The sequence below is a fragment of the Nomascus leucogenys genome, chromosome 19, assembly GCF_006542625.1.
Source record: "Nomascus leucogenys isolate Asia chromosome 19, Asia_NLE_v1, whole genome shotgun sequence".
Taxonomy (NCBI): domain Eukaryota; kingdom Metazoa; phylum Chordata; class Mammalia; order Primates; family Hylobatidae; genus Nomascus; species Nomascus leucogenys.
In genome coordinates this window covers 44,030,330-44,048,587 of record NC_044399.1, presented here as the reverse complement: position 1 = coordinate 44,048,587, position 18,258 = coordinate 44,030,330, and the positions used below count along the sequence as shown (strand labels likewise).

The 18,258-nt window shown below is 39.7% G+C and overlaps 1 protein-coding gene across 11 annotated transcripts in view; it reads left to right on the top strand.

Annotated features, from left to right (window-relative positions):
- Nucleotides 1-18,258, top strand: part of MTA3 (metastasis associated 1 family member 3) — a 271,716-nt gene that overhangs the window by 175,719 nt on the left and 77,739 nt on the right. The gene's annotated exons all lie outside the window — the stretch shown is intronic.

Below are 18,258 nucleotides of genomic sequence, written 5' to 3'. Positions count from 1 at the left end.
TATGATAATACTCGTCTGTGAGTTGAGAGTTTTTTGTCTGTTCATTAGAAAGAGGGGCTGTTTTCTTCTTCTTTTTTCTTTCTTTCTATATTTGGAGATGGAGTCTTGCTCTGTCACAAGGCTGGATTGCAGTGGCACGATCTCAGCTCACTGCAACCTCTGCCTCCTGGGTTCAAGTGATTCTCGTGCCTCAGCCTCCTGAGTAGCTGAGATTACAGGCACGCGCCACCACACCCAGCTAATTTTTGTATTTTTAGTAGAGACGGGGTTTCACCATGTTGGCCAGGTTGGTCTCAAACTTCTGACCTTATGATCCGCCCCCCTCGGCCTTCTAAAGTGCTGGGATTACAGGTGTGAGCCACCACACCTGGCCAGAGGGGCTATTTTCTTACATAATTTTATTACATTATAGTTGGTATCTTTTAAATCTATTTACTTTTTTCTTTTGGTGATCAAATGAAGCTTCTTATATTCAGTTTAATTTTACCACTAATGGCTGCTGTGGTCAGGCATAGGACCTGGCACTTACTGCTTTCTCTGCACTCCGGAAAAGTGGACTTGTGAGTTTTTTGCTGATTGAAGTTACTTACTGTATTTGATTCCTATTACCCCTTGTGATAGGCATGGTAGGATGCTCATTTTACACATGAGAAAACTGAGCTTTGATGAGGTTATTTGACCAGTATTCATTACATATAACAAAAGTTTCAATATTGTTTTCTAATGAAATGGAATACAATATAGGTTTTTAACTGTCTCATTATAATGCCAATTTGAAATGCTTTTCATAAAATATTTATTTTGGTAATATAAGAACTCATAGAGGAATACACATCAGATTTGTTTTTCTACTTTCTTTTTTAAAAAATTTAATCTATTTTTTAAAAATAAAGACAGGGTCTTACTATGTTATTGCCCAGGCTGGTCTTGAACTCCTCCTGGCTTTAAGCAGTCCTCTTGCCTTGACTTCCCAAAGTGCTGGGATTACTGGTGTGAGCCACTGCTCCCAGCCTTGTTTCTTATGCATTTTGTGTACTTCTGTACAATTACAGATTGTGACTAAAGCTGTGGAACTCCTTGCCTTGTCCTTTCTCAAAGACTAGAATTGTTTATAAAAGAAAGTTTTGTTTTCTCCATTGGGACATTAATATTTTACCCCAAATTTTAGGATCTCCAAAATGGGTTTGTATTTTAGTTGTTTAGAGCTTCGAGAATATTTTATCAGAGAAGCAAGAGTACAGATGTCATGTTTGCAAGAACTTTAAAAATCAGATATTTCACTTTGGGAGGCTGAGGCCGGTGGATTGCTTGAGGTCAGGAGTTTGATACCAAGGTGGGCAACATAGTGACACCCCCGTCTCTACAAAAAAATACAAAAATTAGCTGGGTGTGGTGGCATGTGCCTGTATTCCCAGCTGCTTGGGAGGCTGAGTTGGGTGGATTGCTTGAGCCTGGGAGGGAGAGGTTGCAGTGAGCTGAGATCATGCTCATGCCACTTGCCCTCTAGCCTGAGTAACAGAGTGAGACCCTGTCTCAAAAAAAAAAAAAAAAAAAAAAAAAAGATATTTATGTGAACCAGAACTATGTGGAATCTAATAACTACCTGTATACATTTTTCCTGGTCAAAGTGATTTTTGCTCAATTTAAAAATTAATGTATATCTGCTATGAAAAATTAAAAAATAGTACAGCAGCAGCCAGAAAAAGCTTTGTTCTCATTACCCAGAGTAGAATGTTCTTACTGTTTTGTTTTCTTTAAGCCCTTTTTTATGCATTATGCGTAATAATAGCAAATTACAGAATAGTATAGAGGATAATGTAATAAAACTCCATATAAGTCCACCTAAAGCAAATGTTAATATTTTAGTTCTTCAGATTAAAAAACTTTTTTTCAACCATTATAGTTAATGTTGAAGTCTCTAATATTCCCTTCTGAGTCCTATTTCCCTTTATCTCTGCCTCCATTCAAGAGCTAGCCACTATAACAGATCTGCTATGTATGTAGTCTGTGTTTTTATAGTTGTATTATTTATTTATCCAGAACAACATAAATATTCTTTTGCATATGCTTAAATTTATTGTGTAACACTTGCCATTTGCCCATTATTGAGATCTAGCCATGTTAATAAATATAAACACAGTTCATTCATTTTAACTGCTTTGTATTATTTCAAATATTCTTTCATATAATACTACACAACATTATTTATGTATTCTGTTACCAGTGAACATCTGGAGTGCTTTCAAAACATTTTTCTTTTGCTGTGTTACTCATAATGCTATGTTGAAAATTTCACACATATCCCTTTGTGAGCATGTGTGTGAGTTTTTAGGCTATAACTAGAGTTATATTTATATATATAAATTTATATATTTCTTGTGTCCTGTTTTTTCTAATGGTTTTAAAGTTTTCTTATATTTAGGACTGTAAATCTATATAGACTTTAATTTTGTGAATAGAGTGAGGTAGGGATCTAATTTTTCTCATATATTAAATTAATTGTCCCAATACCATTTACTGAATTTGTTTCTTCATGATTTGTAATGCCCCTTTATCATATTTTAAGTTCCTAGATATACTTAGGCCTGTTTATAGACTTTTAATCTATTCTCTTTTGTTTTGTTGATCTATTTTTCCCTGTGCAAGCACCACATTTTAGTACATTTTGATAACTAAGTCTTATGTGAACTTTCTTCTTAACTGTTTTAAATGACCTCCACTGCCCCCATGTTTTCCCTAACTATATGATATAAATACTTTTTTTTTTTTTTTTGAGACAGAGTCTCGCCGTGTCGCCCAGGCTGGAGTGCAGTGGCGTGATCTCGGCTTACTGCAACCTCCGCTTCCTGGGTTCAAGCGATTCTCCTGCCTCAGCCTCCCGAGTAGCTGGGATTACAGGCGCATGTCACCACACCTGGCTAATTTTTGTATTTTTAGTAGAGACGGGGTTTCACCATGTTGGTCAGGCTTGTCTCGAATTCCTGACTTCATGATCCGCTCACCTTGGCCTCCCAAAGTGCTGAGATTACAGGTGTGAGCCACCGTGCCTGGCCAGATATAAATACCTTTTAAAAAATCATTGCAAGAACTTAGTTTTTCCCTAATGTTGCATGATCTTATATAGGTAAACTATTATTTATGTAACCAGTTCCTTGTAGTTTAACACTATTCTCATGAGATACTGCTTCTCAGATTATAACTGGGGATGTGGTCCCTGCTTGAGTGCGCAAGTGGAAAAGCTTGTTCCTGAGATGGTGGAGAGTTCTCGTGGCAGCTGGGCTGACTTGCCTTAGGTACAGAGGGCCTGTGTGGGCTCTTGGTTCACAGCTGCAGCAGCTCTCTGCTTCCCACTGCTGGTGAATGTGCAGGACAGCAGGTGAATTTCTTTTGGGAGAGGGCAGTTTTAGAGGTTTGGTATTTGTTGTCAGTGAAGGTGATATTTTAAAAAAGCATTTTAAAGAGGATTCTACCTATATACCTTAATTCGTTTAAACATCATTTTATGGCCGAGTATACTGGCTTATGCCTGTAATCTCAATACTTTGGGAGGCTGAGGCAGGATATTCACTTGAGGCCAGGAGTCCGAGACAGGCCTAGGCAACATAACAAGACTCTGTCTCTGCAAAACAAAACAAAACAAATTCGCCAGGCATGGTGGTGAGTGCTTGTAGTTCCAACTATTCGTGAGGCTGAGGTGGAGGGATCCCTTGAGCCCAGAAGTTCGAGGCTGCAGTGAGTTATGATCATCCCAATGTGGGCAACAGAGTAAGACTGCTTCATAAATAATCATTTTATGTGTATTTTCTGCAATACTGGCCTCTTATGCTCCTTCTAGGAAGTGACCTTCATACCCTTCAGTGTTTTTTATCTCTCCTGTTTTGTTTCCATTCTGAAGCTTAGTAATTTTGAGGTCCAATTACTTTTGTATCACATATATTCTTTCTGGTTATTTATTACTGTAATTATTTTCTAAAGCAGAAGTAGGCTCAGAGGCTCAGGAAGTGGTGTTTTGTCATGTTTGTATAGCTGGTTTCAGAGATAGGGTTTGGATCTGCACCTGATTCCTACTGAGTAGTTATCTCTCCTCTATCAGATTACCTCTTCTATCCACCCTTCCACCTCATTTTTGTTAGAATGACTTGGATTTAAGTGTCATTATTGTCTTTCTTTGAGGCAGCACTGAAGAAGATGTGTTCTTTTGTTTGCAACATTTAAATACCATGGTTTCCTTCTCATACTGCTCTAGGTTCAGCTTTACTTAGACTCTTAGATCCTGAGGCATTTATAAAATTGAGTAGTATGGTTAAAAATTAATTATTAGTATGTTGATAATGAGCTTCGCAGATTGTTTCCCAAAAAGAACATATGAAAGGTTCATTGGTTGTTTTGTACCATTAAATGAAAATGGATTCATCATTCAGTTGAATTTGGGGAGTCAAATTCTTTTGTTTGAGTATTTATGGTCCTACTACCCTGCCATCTTTTTTTTTTTTTTTTTTTTTGAGACAGAGTTTTGCTCTGTTGCCCAGGCTGGAGTGCAGTGGCATGATCTTGGCTCACTGCAACCTCTGCTTCCTGGGTTCAAGTGTTTCTCCTGCTTCAGTCTCCTGCCTCAGCCAGTAGCTGAGATTACAGGCGTCTGCCACCATTCCTGACTAATTATGGTCCTATTCTGATCGCCTTAGCACCTTTTTTTTATTAGGTGATCAAACCATGGATCTGAAAGCCTCTTTAAGAGGCCTGCAGAGAGGGCAGGGTTGTGGAACTGCTGAAACCTGATAGCCCTTCCTAAGTGATTTTCTTGTGACTTTTTTTCTGAGGACTTCAACAGCCTATCAGCATTCCTAATCTGACATCGATTTATCCAAGACAATTTATGCTGCTTGTCAAATCACGAATAATGTACTGGGAGCAGGTAATTAAGCTGCTTGCACATCAGTAGTTCTCACTTCCTCATTTTGAAATCTGTTATGAATATAGTTGAACTGTGAATTTCAAACACTGCTAATCTAAAATATATAAGATTCATAATTGTTAAAAAACATTGAAGCCATGGGGGCTTTATAGATTTCACTCGTTTTGTTAAAATATAAGATGCATTTTATACAATATACAAAGAAGAGTATCGGGCTGGGCACTGTGGCTCACGCCTGTAATCCCAGCACTTTGGGAGGCCAAGGCAGGTGGGTCAACTGAGGTCAGGAGTTCGAGACCAGCCTGGCCAACATAGTGAAACCCCATCTCTACTAAAAATACAAAAGTTAGCTGGATGTGGTGGCACGTGCCTATAGTCCCAGCTACTTGGGAGGCTGAGGCAGGAGAATCGCTTGAACCAGGGAGGCAGAGGTTGCAGTGATCCGAGAGTGTGCCACTGCACTCCAACCTGGGTGACAGAGCAAGATTCCTCTCAAAAAAAAAAAAAGAAAATTAATTAATTAATTAAAAAGAAAAAGTAGGTTTACAGTACTTACATTGATCCTTTCTACCATCACCTCCCTGGGAACAAAATTTCTTAGAACCAAGGAAATCCTGAATTAGTTAGTAAGTGGCAGTGAGTTAGCTGATGGAAGTTCCAGCCTCTGACTCCCTGTTTGGTGGTGTTGGCCAGAGCAAGGTCTGCACCCTCTGGCTTGAAGAGCAAAATGTCACGAGCATTGTGAGGGAGCTATTGCTGGAACAAAGCCTTAGACCCGGCAAAGTGAAGGTACTGGCTTATCACTTTTGCCTGGACTTTGAAGACTAAATAATTTGGGGAGGAGGGGTAAGAATAAAAGAAAAAGAAGTTTTTGAGTTAGTTCGGAGCCTGATGCGCCTTCCAGAGAAGACTGTTTTACAGGTGGTGAGCCCAAGGGACAAAACAATACATTGTATAAGGACTCACATTTAATTGGTGACATAATCAGGACTAGAAATTTAGGTTGCCTAATGCCAGGTCTGGTTCTGAGAAAGGCCAAGCTGTGTTGATTTAGGAGGGAGGAAATTGTGTCCTGAAACACCTCTGATTTCTATGTTATATCCGATCTTTTAAAAGTGTAACTGTTGGCCAGGCGCCATGGCTCACACCTGTCTGTAATCCCAGCACTTTGGGAGGCCGAGGCGGGTGGATCACGAGGTCAAGAGATTGAGACAATCCTGGCTAACACGGTGAAACCCCGTCTCTACGAAAAATACAAAAAATTAGCTGGGTGTGGTGGCACGCACCTGTAGTCCCAGCTACTCAGGAGGCTGAGGCAGGAGAATGACTTGAACCCGGGAGGCGGAGGTTGCAGTGAGCTGAGATCGTGCCACTGCACTCCAGCCTGGGCGACAGAGCGAGACTCCATCTGAAAACAAAACAAAACAAAGTGTAACTTTTATTTTATTTTGCTACCTCCTACCTTATATCCTTTTAGTGGCTTTTAATTGTATGTAGGGTTAAAACTTAGATCATTACTGGAACTATAGTCAACAAAACTATTGAGTTTTGCCTGACCTTTGTCTATAGCCCCTTTGCCCACACAGTCCTCCGTCCTCTGGACTCCAGCCAGGCTGTACCGTTCCTTTGGTTTTGTGTCTTGCCACAGGACTTGCATATTCAGGTCCTGTTCCCTGATGCTCTCATAGCCCTACATAGTTAACTCTTTTTAAAACCAAATCTTGGCTAATTCATCAGTTTAGGGCAGGTTGCTTTGTGATGTGCTTATGTAGAGAGCCAGGTCTATAATTAAAAACTCATTTTTGTGATTATTTTGTGTCTCTTTCTCTCCTTCCCATTCCCTGCATACCAGCTTGTTATATCCCTTAGTGTAGTTACTGCATCTGTTTTTCCTCACCATTGAATTCCCAGCACCAAGCATAGTGCCTGGCATATATATATAGGTGTTCACTAAATATTTGAGAATGAGTAAATTGGCTTCTTTCTCTGGGACATAGGTTCTTATTGAAATAGGTCATTGCAATATATTGTTTTCTGTTCCTTTGTTTAAGCATTTTAATGTTTTATAGAGAGTGTCTCATCACTAAGAGTGATGTATATATGTGTATTTGAATTCTAATTATATCCCCAGAGCTGTATACACACAGTCTGAACACTATGCACTGTAGAAAGTTTTAAGCATACCATGCATGCTGCCGCACACCCCTCACCCTTTTTAAGAGATGGGATCATGCTATGTTGCCCAGGCCAGATTTGAACTTCCGGGATCAAGCAGTCCTCTTGCATCAGCCTCCCGAGGAGTAGCTAGGATTATAGGTTTATGCCAGCATGCCCCACTGTGATGCACTTAAATTTTGGGTTATATATATTTTACTATAATTTCAAAACTCCTTTTCACCATTTTTAAATGTATTAAGTAGATTCACTCTGGCATTACACAGATTCACATTGTTGGTAACTATTACCACCATCCATCTCTAGAACTTTTTCATTTTCCCAAACAGAAACCTCATCCCCATTAAACTCTAACTCTCCATCCTCTCTGCCCCCTAGCCACTACCCTTCTACTTTTTGTCTCTATGAATTTGACTGCTCTCAGCATCTGATAAGTTTTTCATCACTGGCTTATTTTCACTTAGCATGTTTTCAAAGTTCATTAACGTTATACCGTGTGTCAGAATTTCCATCATTTAAAAATTATATGTGTGTGTGTGTGTGCGTGTGTGTGTGTGTGTATATATATATATATATATATAGAGAGAGAGAGAGAGAGAGAGAGAGAGAGAGAGAGTCTTGCTCTGTCCCTCAGCCTGGAATGCAGTGACGTGATCATAGCTCACTGCAGCCTCAAACTCCTGGGCTCGGGTGATCCTCCTACTTCAGCCTACCAAGTATTAATAGCTAGAACTACAGGCATGTGCTACCACTCCCAGCTATTAATGCTAAGTAATAATCCATTGTGTGTATATACCACATTATGTTACTTTATCAGTGGACACTTGAGTTGCCTCTATCTTTTGGCTGTTGTGAATAACTCTGCTATGAACAAGTGTGTACAAATGGAGACATTTTTGTGATTCATTCTTTTCCCCCCTCAATCTATAGCTCATGTATGATCCATTTAGCCCTGCACAAGTTACTTAACCTACCTTTGTCTGAGTTTCCTCATCAGCAGTGGTAGTAATAATAAAACCTACTTGCTCTGCTGCAGGAAGATTATGGATGGGCAGGAAGAGGGAGTGCAGCCACACTCTTATGAGTTGCTGATACGTGTAACCAAGGATTCAGAACTCAGTGGAACTGCAGTGGCTCCTCAAAGTAGAGGCAGTTGGGAGCTCCTCTGGGGCTCTTTTTCTGGGGGCCTTGGATTCTGTGGAGGGCTTAGAGCTGTCTGCAACATTAGCTGCTTAGGTTGGCTGGAAGACACCTGACTGATTTATTCAGCAGTTTATATACCTTCATTTTAGGTTATGTTTGCAAACATTGGGCCCTCCTGGCTCTTAAGGCCCCACAGAGGCCCTGTCCTTACTGGGAGTGAGAGCAGGCAATGCCTCGGGGTCCTGAACAAGACCCCTGCGACCTTCCAGCCTCGGAAAAAGGCTGCCGCTGAGTTCCCACGTGACATCAACTTGAGGATGAATTGAGATAATTACTTGTAAAGTGTTCAGAGTTGTATCTGGCACAGTGTCAGAGCTCAATAAATAGTAGTTGTTATTGAGAAAACGACAATGATGCATTTGTCTTTTTCACCCATAATCTTTGTTGACCCTCATTTACTTCTGATTTTATAGCTTTATTGATTGTCTGATAGGTATTTTATCATGCCGTATTTATTATTTTAGATTATCAAGTTTGAATATGGCAATTAGGCTATGATTAACCAACCATACCATTTAATATAATTGTTACAAGAAGTCACTGTAAGAGTTAAAAGTGGTGAACAAAGGTTAATATAATCTTTCATATAATCTTCCCCTTAAAACAAGCTATAATTTTTTCCAAAGAAAAATTTCCCATCAAGAATAACTTAGAAAAAACAATTTATTTTTTGGATGAGGGAAAGTTGACCGAACAGTATTATTATTCTTCAGATATTAACGCTTTATAAAAATGCTAGCCATCAATCATGAATCATGTACTTCATTCTGTTTGTTTGTGAGTCTTGTTTCATTTAGGGCCTTGTGGGTACTGGGAATTGAGGATAGTTTAGAAGCCACAGCAGAAAATACAGATTTTTTTTGGGAGGGAGTCTCGCTCTGTCACCCAGGATGGAGTGCAGTGGTTAGTTCTTGGCTCACTGCAACCTCCACCTTCTGGGTTCAAGCGATTCTCCTGCCTCAGCCTCCTGAGTATCTGGAATTACAAGCACCCCTGCCCCCCTGGCTAATTTTTGTGTTTTTAGCAGAGACAGGGTTTTCACCATGTTTGCCAGGCTGGTCTCAAACTCGTGACCTCAAAGTGATCTGCCCACCTTAGCCTTCCAAAGTGCTGGGATTACAAGCATGAGCCACTGCGCTTGGCCAGAAAATATTAATCTTTTGATTAGCATTTTAGATATCAACTTATGTTAGAAATCTAGACTTCAAAATGGACATAAAAACTCATGAAAAACTTATCACGGGTACTGTTCATGTTTCTAAGGCTATAAAATTAGAATTAGTGCTAATGGACTAGCACTGCAGTAAAAAATAGGAAACACGAAATTTCTCTTCCTGCTAAATACATCAAGGCAATAATATTCTACATTACACACACGTCTTTTTGTTGATGATCTATTACAGATGAGTGTGGAGACGCTGCAGACTATCCTAGGAGAATTGTTTGTGTGTTTTATGGTCTATTAATCCATCTTTTCCTTTTAAATTTAAGCTTTAATGAGATTTTTGGGGTAAATACAGCCTTTTACTTTTTCTCTTACAAATTTCACATGAATATAGAAACATCAGAAAAGCACTGTAGATTTGAACTTGGGAGAAATAGAAAGAGAATTGTTTTAGCAACTTTGTCTAGGATAATTTGTGGAAAGATTTGTATTTACAAGTATGAGTTAGTGGAAGGCTTGTGGTTATAATTTCTTAAAACTTGCTGGGCATGGTGGCTCACGCCTGTAATCCAGGCATGAGGCCAAGGCGGGTAGATCATCTGAGGTCAGGAGTTTGAGACCAGCCTGACCAACATGGTGAAACCCCATCTCTACTAAATACAAAGAATTAGCTGGGTGTAGTGGCACATGCCTGTAATCCCAGCGACTTGGGAGGCTGAGGCAGAAGAATCGCTTGAACCCAGGAGGTGGAGGTTGCAGTGAGCTGAGATTGCGCCATTGCATGCCAGCCTGAGCAACAAGAGCTTAACTCCGTCTCAAAAAAAACAAAAAAAACTTTGTTTTTTGTGATAATACAAAAATAGTGCAGAGACTTCCTGTATTCACTTCATCCAGATTCCCCAGTTGTTACCATCTTTACCACATTTGCCTTATTATTCTTCTTATTGTCAGATGACACAAATTATATAATTTAGTTTAAGCATCTAATTGGCTTTCATTTATTCTATCTATAAAGTAGAACAAGCATTCTGATGAGCTGAGCAGGGGTGGTTGGCTTTATAGACAGAAAAGGGCTGAAGAAAAGCAGAAACAGAGCACAAGAAGCAGATTGGTTGTTTCAAAGTTGCTTTCCTTAAAATAGAGGGGACTTCCTTATGCCTACTCAGATAAACTGGCCCCTTCTGATTGGTTGCTGTGAATCTTGGCACTAAGCACAAGTGACTGCTTTCTAGTCTGATCTGCTGAGGCCTAGTGCAGGAGCTCAGTCCAAAATAATGGCCTTCCATAAACTCTAGCACTATATATATATATAAAATTAGTTATTAACAGTTTGAAAGTAAAATTTCAAAATAAATGTCCCTCTACTGCTAAATATTTGAAAGAGTATTTCCTAAAAATAAAAGCCAAGGATATTCTCATATATTAGTTCAGTATAATAATCGGACTCAGGAAATTAACCTTGTTACAGTACTGTTGTCTAATCTAGAGACTTTATTCAGATTTGTTAGTTGTCCCAGTAATGTTCTTTATGGCAAAAAAAAAAAAATTCTGGCCCAAGATTTCCTTGTGAATCACTTATGACATTTAGTTGTTGTATCTTCATAGTCTCTTTCATTCCTGAACGATTCCTTAGTCTTCTTTGTGTTTTATGACCATGGTATTTTGAAGAGTGCAGGCCACTTATTTTGTAGAATGTCCTTCAGTGTGGGTTATGGTTATAATTTGATTTATAATTAGAATAAATTTTTATTCTACTAAAGTCCATTTTGGTCAATTATGTCCGTCTAGGAGATTATATATTTCCCCCTAAATTTTCAAATTTGTTAACATTTTTACAGTATTTTTAAACAGTTTGCTGTATTTGTAGTTACAAATAGATTTTCATTCTTGTTATTGTTTATATATGTCACATAACCTTTTTTTCTTGATTGTTTTGCCTGAGGTTTCTTTATTAGTTATCTAAAAGAATGGGAACTTAATTTTGTTAATTAAAAAAGGTGGTACATATTCTATTTATTTTTACTCTTATTTTCTTCTGCTTTTCTTTAGGTTTAATATTCTTTTGCTAGCCTTTTTAAGACCTTTTTAAAATTACTTTTCATGATAAACATAAAAGATTGTAAATGTCCCTCTAATTACCACCTTGACTGTAGCACATATCTTTTAGTATGTAGTATTTTTATTATCATTTGGTTCTAAATATTTACTAATTTGCCTTATAATTTTTAATTGAACTTGTAGTTAATTTAGAAGGAAGTGTGGCTCATCTACCTGTTTTAATTGCCTTTGAGAGTGTGGTCAGAGAACATGTGTGCTATCAATTGTTTCCATGTCTTGAGATTTCTGTTAGGGCCTGGAATAGGATCCTCCCCAGTATTTTGCTCTCTGGGCCTTACTGACTCTGGCAACATCAAGGTCTGATTCTTGTCACATCAGACTAGTAAAAAAGGAAACTTGCTGTTTGGCTCGATTTCACCATATAGCAGTCTAGAAAATACCCTCATGATAAAGGCCAAGGTCAGTGTGGAAGCTCAACTATTACACTTTTCAGAGGGATCATCACCTCTCCTTGCCTGTATTGGTTCTCCAGTGTCTTCACACAGTTGTTTTCATGTATTTGTCTGGTTTGTGCCAAGAATCACAGCCAGGTGGCAATAACTTTTAATTATGCTCATAGTAAGTTTGGAAATGACATCTAGGGACATGGGGTCACTGTGACCTATTGTCCCCTGTAGCTTTCTTGTGATAATAATAAAAAAGAGCCAGGTATGTTGGTGTACACCTGTAATCACAGGTACATGGGAGGCTGAGGTGGGAAGATCACTTAAAAGCGTGAGGCCAGGAGTTTGAGACCAGCTTGAGTCAACATAGTAAGTCCTCCTAAAAAATAGGCCAGGTGCAGTGGCTCACGCCTGTAATCCTAGCACTTTGGGAGGCCAAGGCGGGTGGATCACTTGAGGCTAGGAGTTCAAAACCAGCCTGGCTAACATGGTGAAACCCTATCTCTACTAAAAATACAAAAAAATTAGCCGAGTGTAGTGGTGGGCGCCTGTAATCCCAGCTACTTGGGAGGCTGAGGCACGAGAATCTCTTGAGCCTGGGAGGTGGAGATTGCAGTGAGCCGAGATCACGCCACTGAACTCTAGCCTGGGTCACAGAGCAAGATTCCATCTCCAAAAAAAAAAAAAAAAAAGTAATCAAAAGGTGTGAGCATGCACAAGAACATGACTCAGAGTGTCTTTTAGGTTGATTTGAGTGAGTGCCAGCTAAGTCTTAGCAAGTTTGTTGGATGAGGGATTTTGTTATATCTATGCATTAAAGCAAAAATTGAAAGTGGATGGCACACTTTTTCACATATAAAAAATTTTTTTTTTTTTTTTTTTTGAGACAAGAGTCTGGCTCTGTCACCCAGGCTGGAGTGCAATGGTGCAATCTCAGCTCACTGCTACCTCTGCCTCCCGGGTTCAAGCGATTCTCCTGCCTCAGCCTCCCAAGTAGCTGGGATTACAGGCGTGTGCCATCGTGCCCAGCTAATTTTTGTATTTTTAGTAGAGACGGTGTTTTGCCATGTTGGCCAGGCTGGGCTTGAACTCCTGACCTCAAGCGATCCACCCCCGCCTTGACCTCCCAAAGTGCTGGGATTACAGGTGTGAGCCACTGCACCAGACCTGCATATGACAAACTTTGTCCATATCAGTTTGAGGTTTACTCATGAGAGTTTATTATAATCTTCCTCCGCTTGGAAAAAAACCATGTGGTCCTTAATTTTTAAATAGATGTGATATTCTGAATGCTGTAATTCCTGTAGGAGGTATATATGTGAAGTTTTTGTGAAATTGTAACTGAACAAATCAGGACGGATGGCCCTCGACTTAGGATGTTCAACTTAACAATTTCTGCTTTGTTTTGTTTTTTACAATGGGTTTATCAGGGTATTAAATGCGTTTTTGACTTATGATATGTTCAACCTATGATGAGTTTGTTGGGACGTAGCCATCAGTTGCAGAGCATTTGTAGTTAGTATTGAATATAGTATATGTGTATCAGTTAGCTGTTGTTATAATACTGCATTTTACAGGTTGGGTTCCCTGGAAGCAGATTCTGATAGCAGTTTTTATGTGGGAAATTTATTAGGGATTACCCTTGGGATCAACACTTGTGGAATAAAAGGGAAGGAGGCAGGATTGGCTAGTGGGAGGAGGTGGATAGAATCGAATGAAGGCCTCAGCTGACTCTAGCTGATTTGTGGCATCCCAAATCAGGGTGAAAAGCTGGGCCTTTACAGCCTTGCATTATTGGATGCAGGTTGCTCCAGGAAGAGTGTGTGGACTTTCACGATGAATTGTTCTTGAATTGAAATAATTCCAAAAAAGGTCAGCAGCTGAGGACTGTCTTATTCACAACACTTTTGGCAACTAGGTGAATTAAGTTCTTTATTCTCAAAGAGGAAAACACATCTATTACACTGCCCAAATTTCAGTGGCTTATAACAACAAGCATTGATTTCTGATACATTCATCTGCAGATTGTCTAGGATTCTGCTGAGCTAGACTGGGCTCTGATGTAGGTGCCAAGCTATAGGTTGGGTCCAGATCTGCTCATGTATTTCTCATCCTCCATGGACAAAACTCAGTAGCACAAGAGGGCAAGGCCAAATGTGCAAACACTTGTCAAGGCTCAGTTATGTCACATATCCTAACATCCTATTTGCCAAGCAAGTCACATGGCCAAGCCCAACATCAGTAGAGTGGAAGAATACTCTGCTGTGGAGGTGAGGGGGAGGGAGTGAATATTTGCTGAACAATAGTCCAATCTACCCATGGTGTGGGTCTGCTTAACAAAAGATGAGAATTCCATTGCCAAGATTTCCTTGTCAGTCTTTCTCCTAAAATACTTCTTTTTGTCATCTCCATCTGTTATGAATGAGATGAAATGTGACAACACCTTCACTGCTTTTTGGCAGAGAGAACAGCTTGTGCTGGTTTCTTAAGATTTTTACAATTTAGATTTGAATGGATCGTGCAATGTGTATTGGTGTCTCTATTGAAAACATGGTATCTTTGCAAAGTATTTAATCTGGAGGGAAGACTTTTAGTTTAGTTTTCTTCTTCTTTTTTTTTTTTTTTGAGACGGAGTCTTGTTCCGTCACCAGGCTGGAGTGCAGTGGCCCGATCTCGGCTCACTGCAACTTCCACTTCCTGGGTTCAAGCGATTCTCCTGCCTCAGCCTCCCGAGTAGCTGGGACTACAGGCGCGTGCCACCACACCTGGCTAATTTTTGTATTTTTAGTAGAGACGAGGTTTCACCATGTTAGCCAGGATGGTCTCGATCTCTTGACCTCGTGATGATCTGCCCGCCTCGGCCTCCCAAAGTGCTGGGATTAGAGGTGTGAGCTAGTGCACCTGGCCTAGTTTTCTTTCTTTTTTTTAAAATATAGGCACTCAACACTGTGCCCAGCTAATTAAAAATTTTTGATTAATTAAATTTTAAAATTAAAAAATTATTGCTGAGGCTGGTCTTGAACTCCTGCCTTGGCCTCCCAGGGCCTCTCAAAAGCTCTGGGATTACATGTCTGAGCCAATGTACCTGGCCAACTTTTAGCTTTTTAGTGCTTAGTTTCAAAATTCCTTTTCTATTTCTTTTCTTTTTTCTTTTTTTTGGAGACGAAGTCTCACTCTGTCACCCAGGCTAGAGTGCAATAATGGTGTGGTCTCTGCTCACTGCAACAGCCGCCTCCTGAGTTCAAGCGATTCTCCTGCCTTAGCCTCCTGAGCAGCTGGGACTACAGGCGCGTGCCACCACACCCGGCTAATTTTTGTAGTTTTAGTAGAGATGGGCTTTCACTCTGTTGGCCAGGCTGGTCTCAAACTCCTGACCTCGTGGTCTGCCTGCCTTGGCCTCCTAAAGTGCAGGTATTAACAGGTGTGAGCCACCGCACCCAGCCTCAAAATTCTTTTTCTTATTTTAGATTGAGGAATACATATGGTAACATATATAGAGTGCCCTACAGTTTGTTACACAGCTTAAACATTTTTACCTGTGTATATATTCGTGTAATCACCACTAGATGGTAAAGAACATTACCAGTATCTCAACAGCTTCTCGTCTGCTCCTCTCCAGTTAGGAAATCACTATTCCGCCTTCTCTCACAATCAATTAGTTGTTCATATTTTCAAACTTCTCTGGTATTTCAAATTTGTATTATCTTACTGATAAACCACAAGTCTTTGGTCCTGTGTTATGTTACTGTGTCTTTTCTTAGCTTATTTTCTTTATTTACCCTACATTTTCTCTGCTGGATTTTGTCTCTTCTGTTACAGAAACTGTATTCATGTAAAGCTCTTAAGGGTAAGATTAGACTACATAAAGTCCATTCAAAAGAAACTTCTGTGTGTATCAGAAAGATGGGGTTTATATGTACTTCTGGCACATAATATAATTCTCTGGTTTCCTTTATGAAGTCGATCAGTTTCAAAGGAATTATTTTCTAGTAACTCCACAGTGTACACACCTGATGAGTGTTTACTTTCTACACATTCTGACCTTTACTGTACTCTCCTTTGGTCTGTGGTATAAACGTGCACTTTGGAAGTTTCATATCTCCTGGTCAGCAGTAATTCCAATGTATTCTTTCTCATTTGATTTGAGACAGTACAGGAGCTCCTCCTCTGAAAGCAAATGGTTTCTTCAGTGTTCAGGAACACGAACTAAACACTAGAGAGTAGAACCTTTGAAACAATGAATATAATCATTTTTTGTTATAATCACTTGATGAAGGCTAAGATACTACTTTGGTTCTTTGAAGCCTTTTAGGTAACAGCCCATCATCATTTAAAAAAGTACCCATAAGAAAAGCAATTTCATTCATTTAACATGAACATAAAACTGAAAATCCATTCATGATTTGAGTGGTTGTTGTAGTATCAGCTGAGAAAAATGCAATTAATTCTGTGACTGGTTTCAGAGCCCCTGTTAATTATAAAAATTTCTTTTGGCTGGGTGCAGTGGCTCATGCTTGTAATCCCAGCACTTTGGGAGGCCAAGACAGGCGGATCACTTGAGCCCAGGAGTTGGAGACCAGCTCGGGCAACATGGCAAAACCCTGTCTCTCCTGAAAATACAAAAATTAGCTGGGCATTGTGGCATGCACCTGTAGTTCCAGCTACTTGGAAGGCTGAGGTGGGAGGATCACCTGAACCCAGGAGGCAGATGTTGCAGTGAGCTGAGATCATGCCACTGCACTCCAACCTGGGCAACAGAGTGAGACCCTGTCTCAAAAGAAAAAGATAAATTATTTTTATTTTGAGGAATTTTAGCATTTTTGAATATCTTTTAATCTTTTAGTTTTTTCATTTATTGTAAATTCAGAAAGTTTAAAAAATAATTGTTTATGGGATTATTAACTGAAAAGGTCCCTAAATGCTATTGATCTTTCTTTTCATTTTCATCAGGTTAGTTATTAAGAAACAATAATTACAGTAGTCTTTCTTTTCCATGAGAAGATATATTTCAACACCCTCAGTGGATGCCTAAAGCCAAGGATGGCACTGAACCAGACTGTTTTTTTTCTCTACGCTATACCTAACATAAGGTTTAATTTATAAATTAGGCACAGTAAGAGATTAACGAGAATAATCATAGAACAATTATAAGAATATACCATTATAAAAGATATGTGACTGTGCTTGATATGGTTTGGCTCTGTGTCCCCACCCAAATCTCATCCTGTAACTCAATAATTCCCACGTGTTGTGGGAGGGACCACCGGGGGAGATAATTGAATCATGGGGGCAGGTCTTTCCTGTGCTGTTCTCGTGATAGTGAATAAGTCTCATGAGATCTGATTTATTTTTTATTTTTTAAGATGGAGTCTTGCTCTGTCACCCAGGCTGGAGTGCAGTGGCACAATCTTGACTGACTGCAGCTTCCGCCTCCTGGGTTCAAGTGATTCTCCTGCCTCAGCCTCCTGACTAGCTGGGATTACAGGCACGTGCCACCATGCCCGGCTGATTTTTTGTATTTTAGTAGAGATGGGGTTTCGCCATGTTGTCCAGGGTGGTCTCAAACTCCTGAGCTCAGGCAATCCGCCTGCCTCAGCCTCCCAAAGTGCTGAGATTACAGATGTGAGCCACCGCACCTGGTCCTGATGGTTTTAAAAATGGGAGTTTCCCTGCACAACCTCTTGCTTTTTGCCTGCTGCCATCTACGTAAGATGTGACGTGCTCCTCCTTGCCTTCCACCATGATTATGAGGCCTCCCCAGCCATGTGGAACTGTAAGTCCAATAAACTTCTTTCTTTTGTAAATTGCCCAGTCTCAGGTTTGTCTTGATCAGCAGTGTGAAAACAGACTAATACAGTGTGCTCCCTCTCTGTCTCTCTCACACACACAAATATCTTATTGTACTATATTCATCTATTTTCAGGCCGCAGTTGGCTATGGGTAACTGAAACCTTGGAAAGTAAAATCATGAATAATGGGGTCTACTACATTATTTTCAGAGTTGATGTAGAAGTGTGTAAAAGTACATACTACAGCTAAATTATACAGTCTGTCTAGTGAGGTTAGCTACAGAATTTAGCTGATTCTGAAATTTGCAGAGCAAATGCTGAAGAACCAAGATCAATTCTTCTGTTTTTTTTTTTTTTCAACCTCTGCTGCAGAAGAGTGAGAGAAAATTCACTTGAAAGTTGGAAGTCATTGTTCCATGGTTGTGACACATACAACAAAAGACTACACATGGCCAGTGGCCTTTGTTATGATTATAACTAGGAAATTGATCATGAAGTCCCTACTTCTGT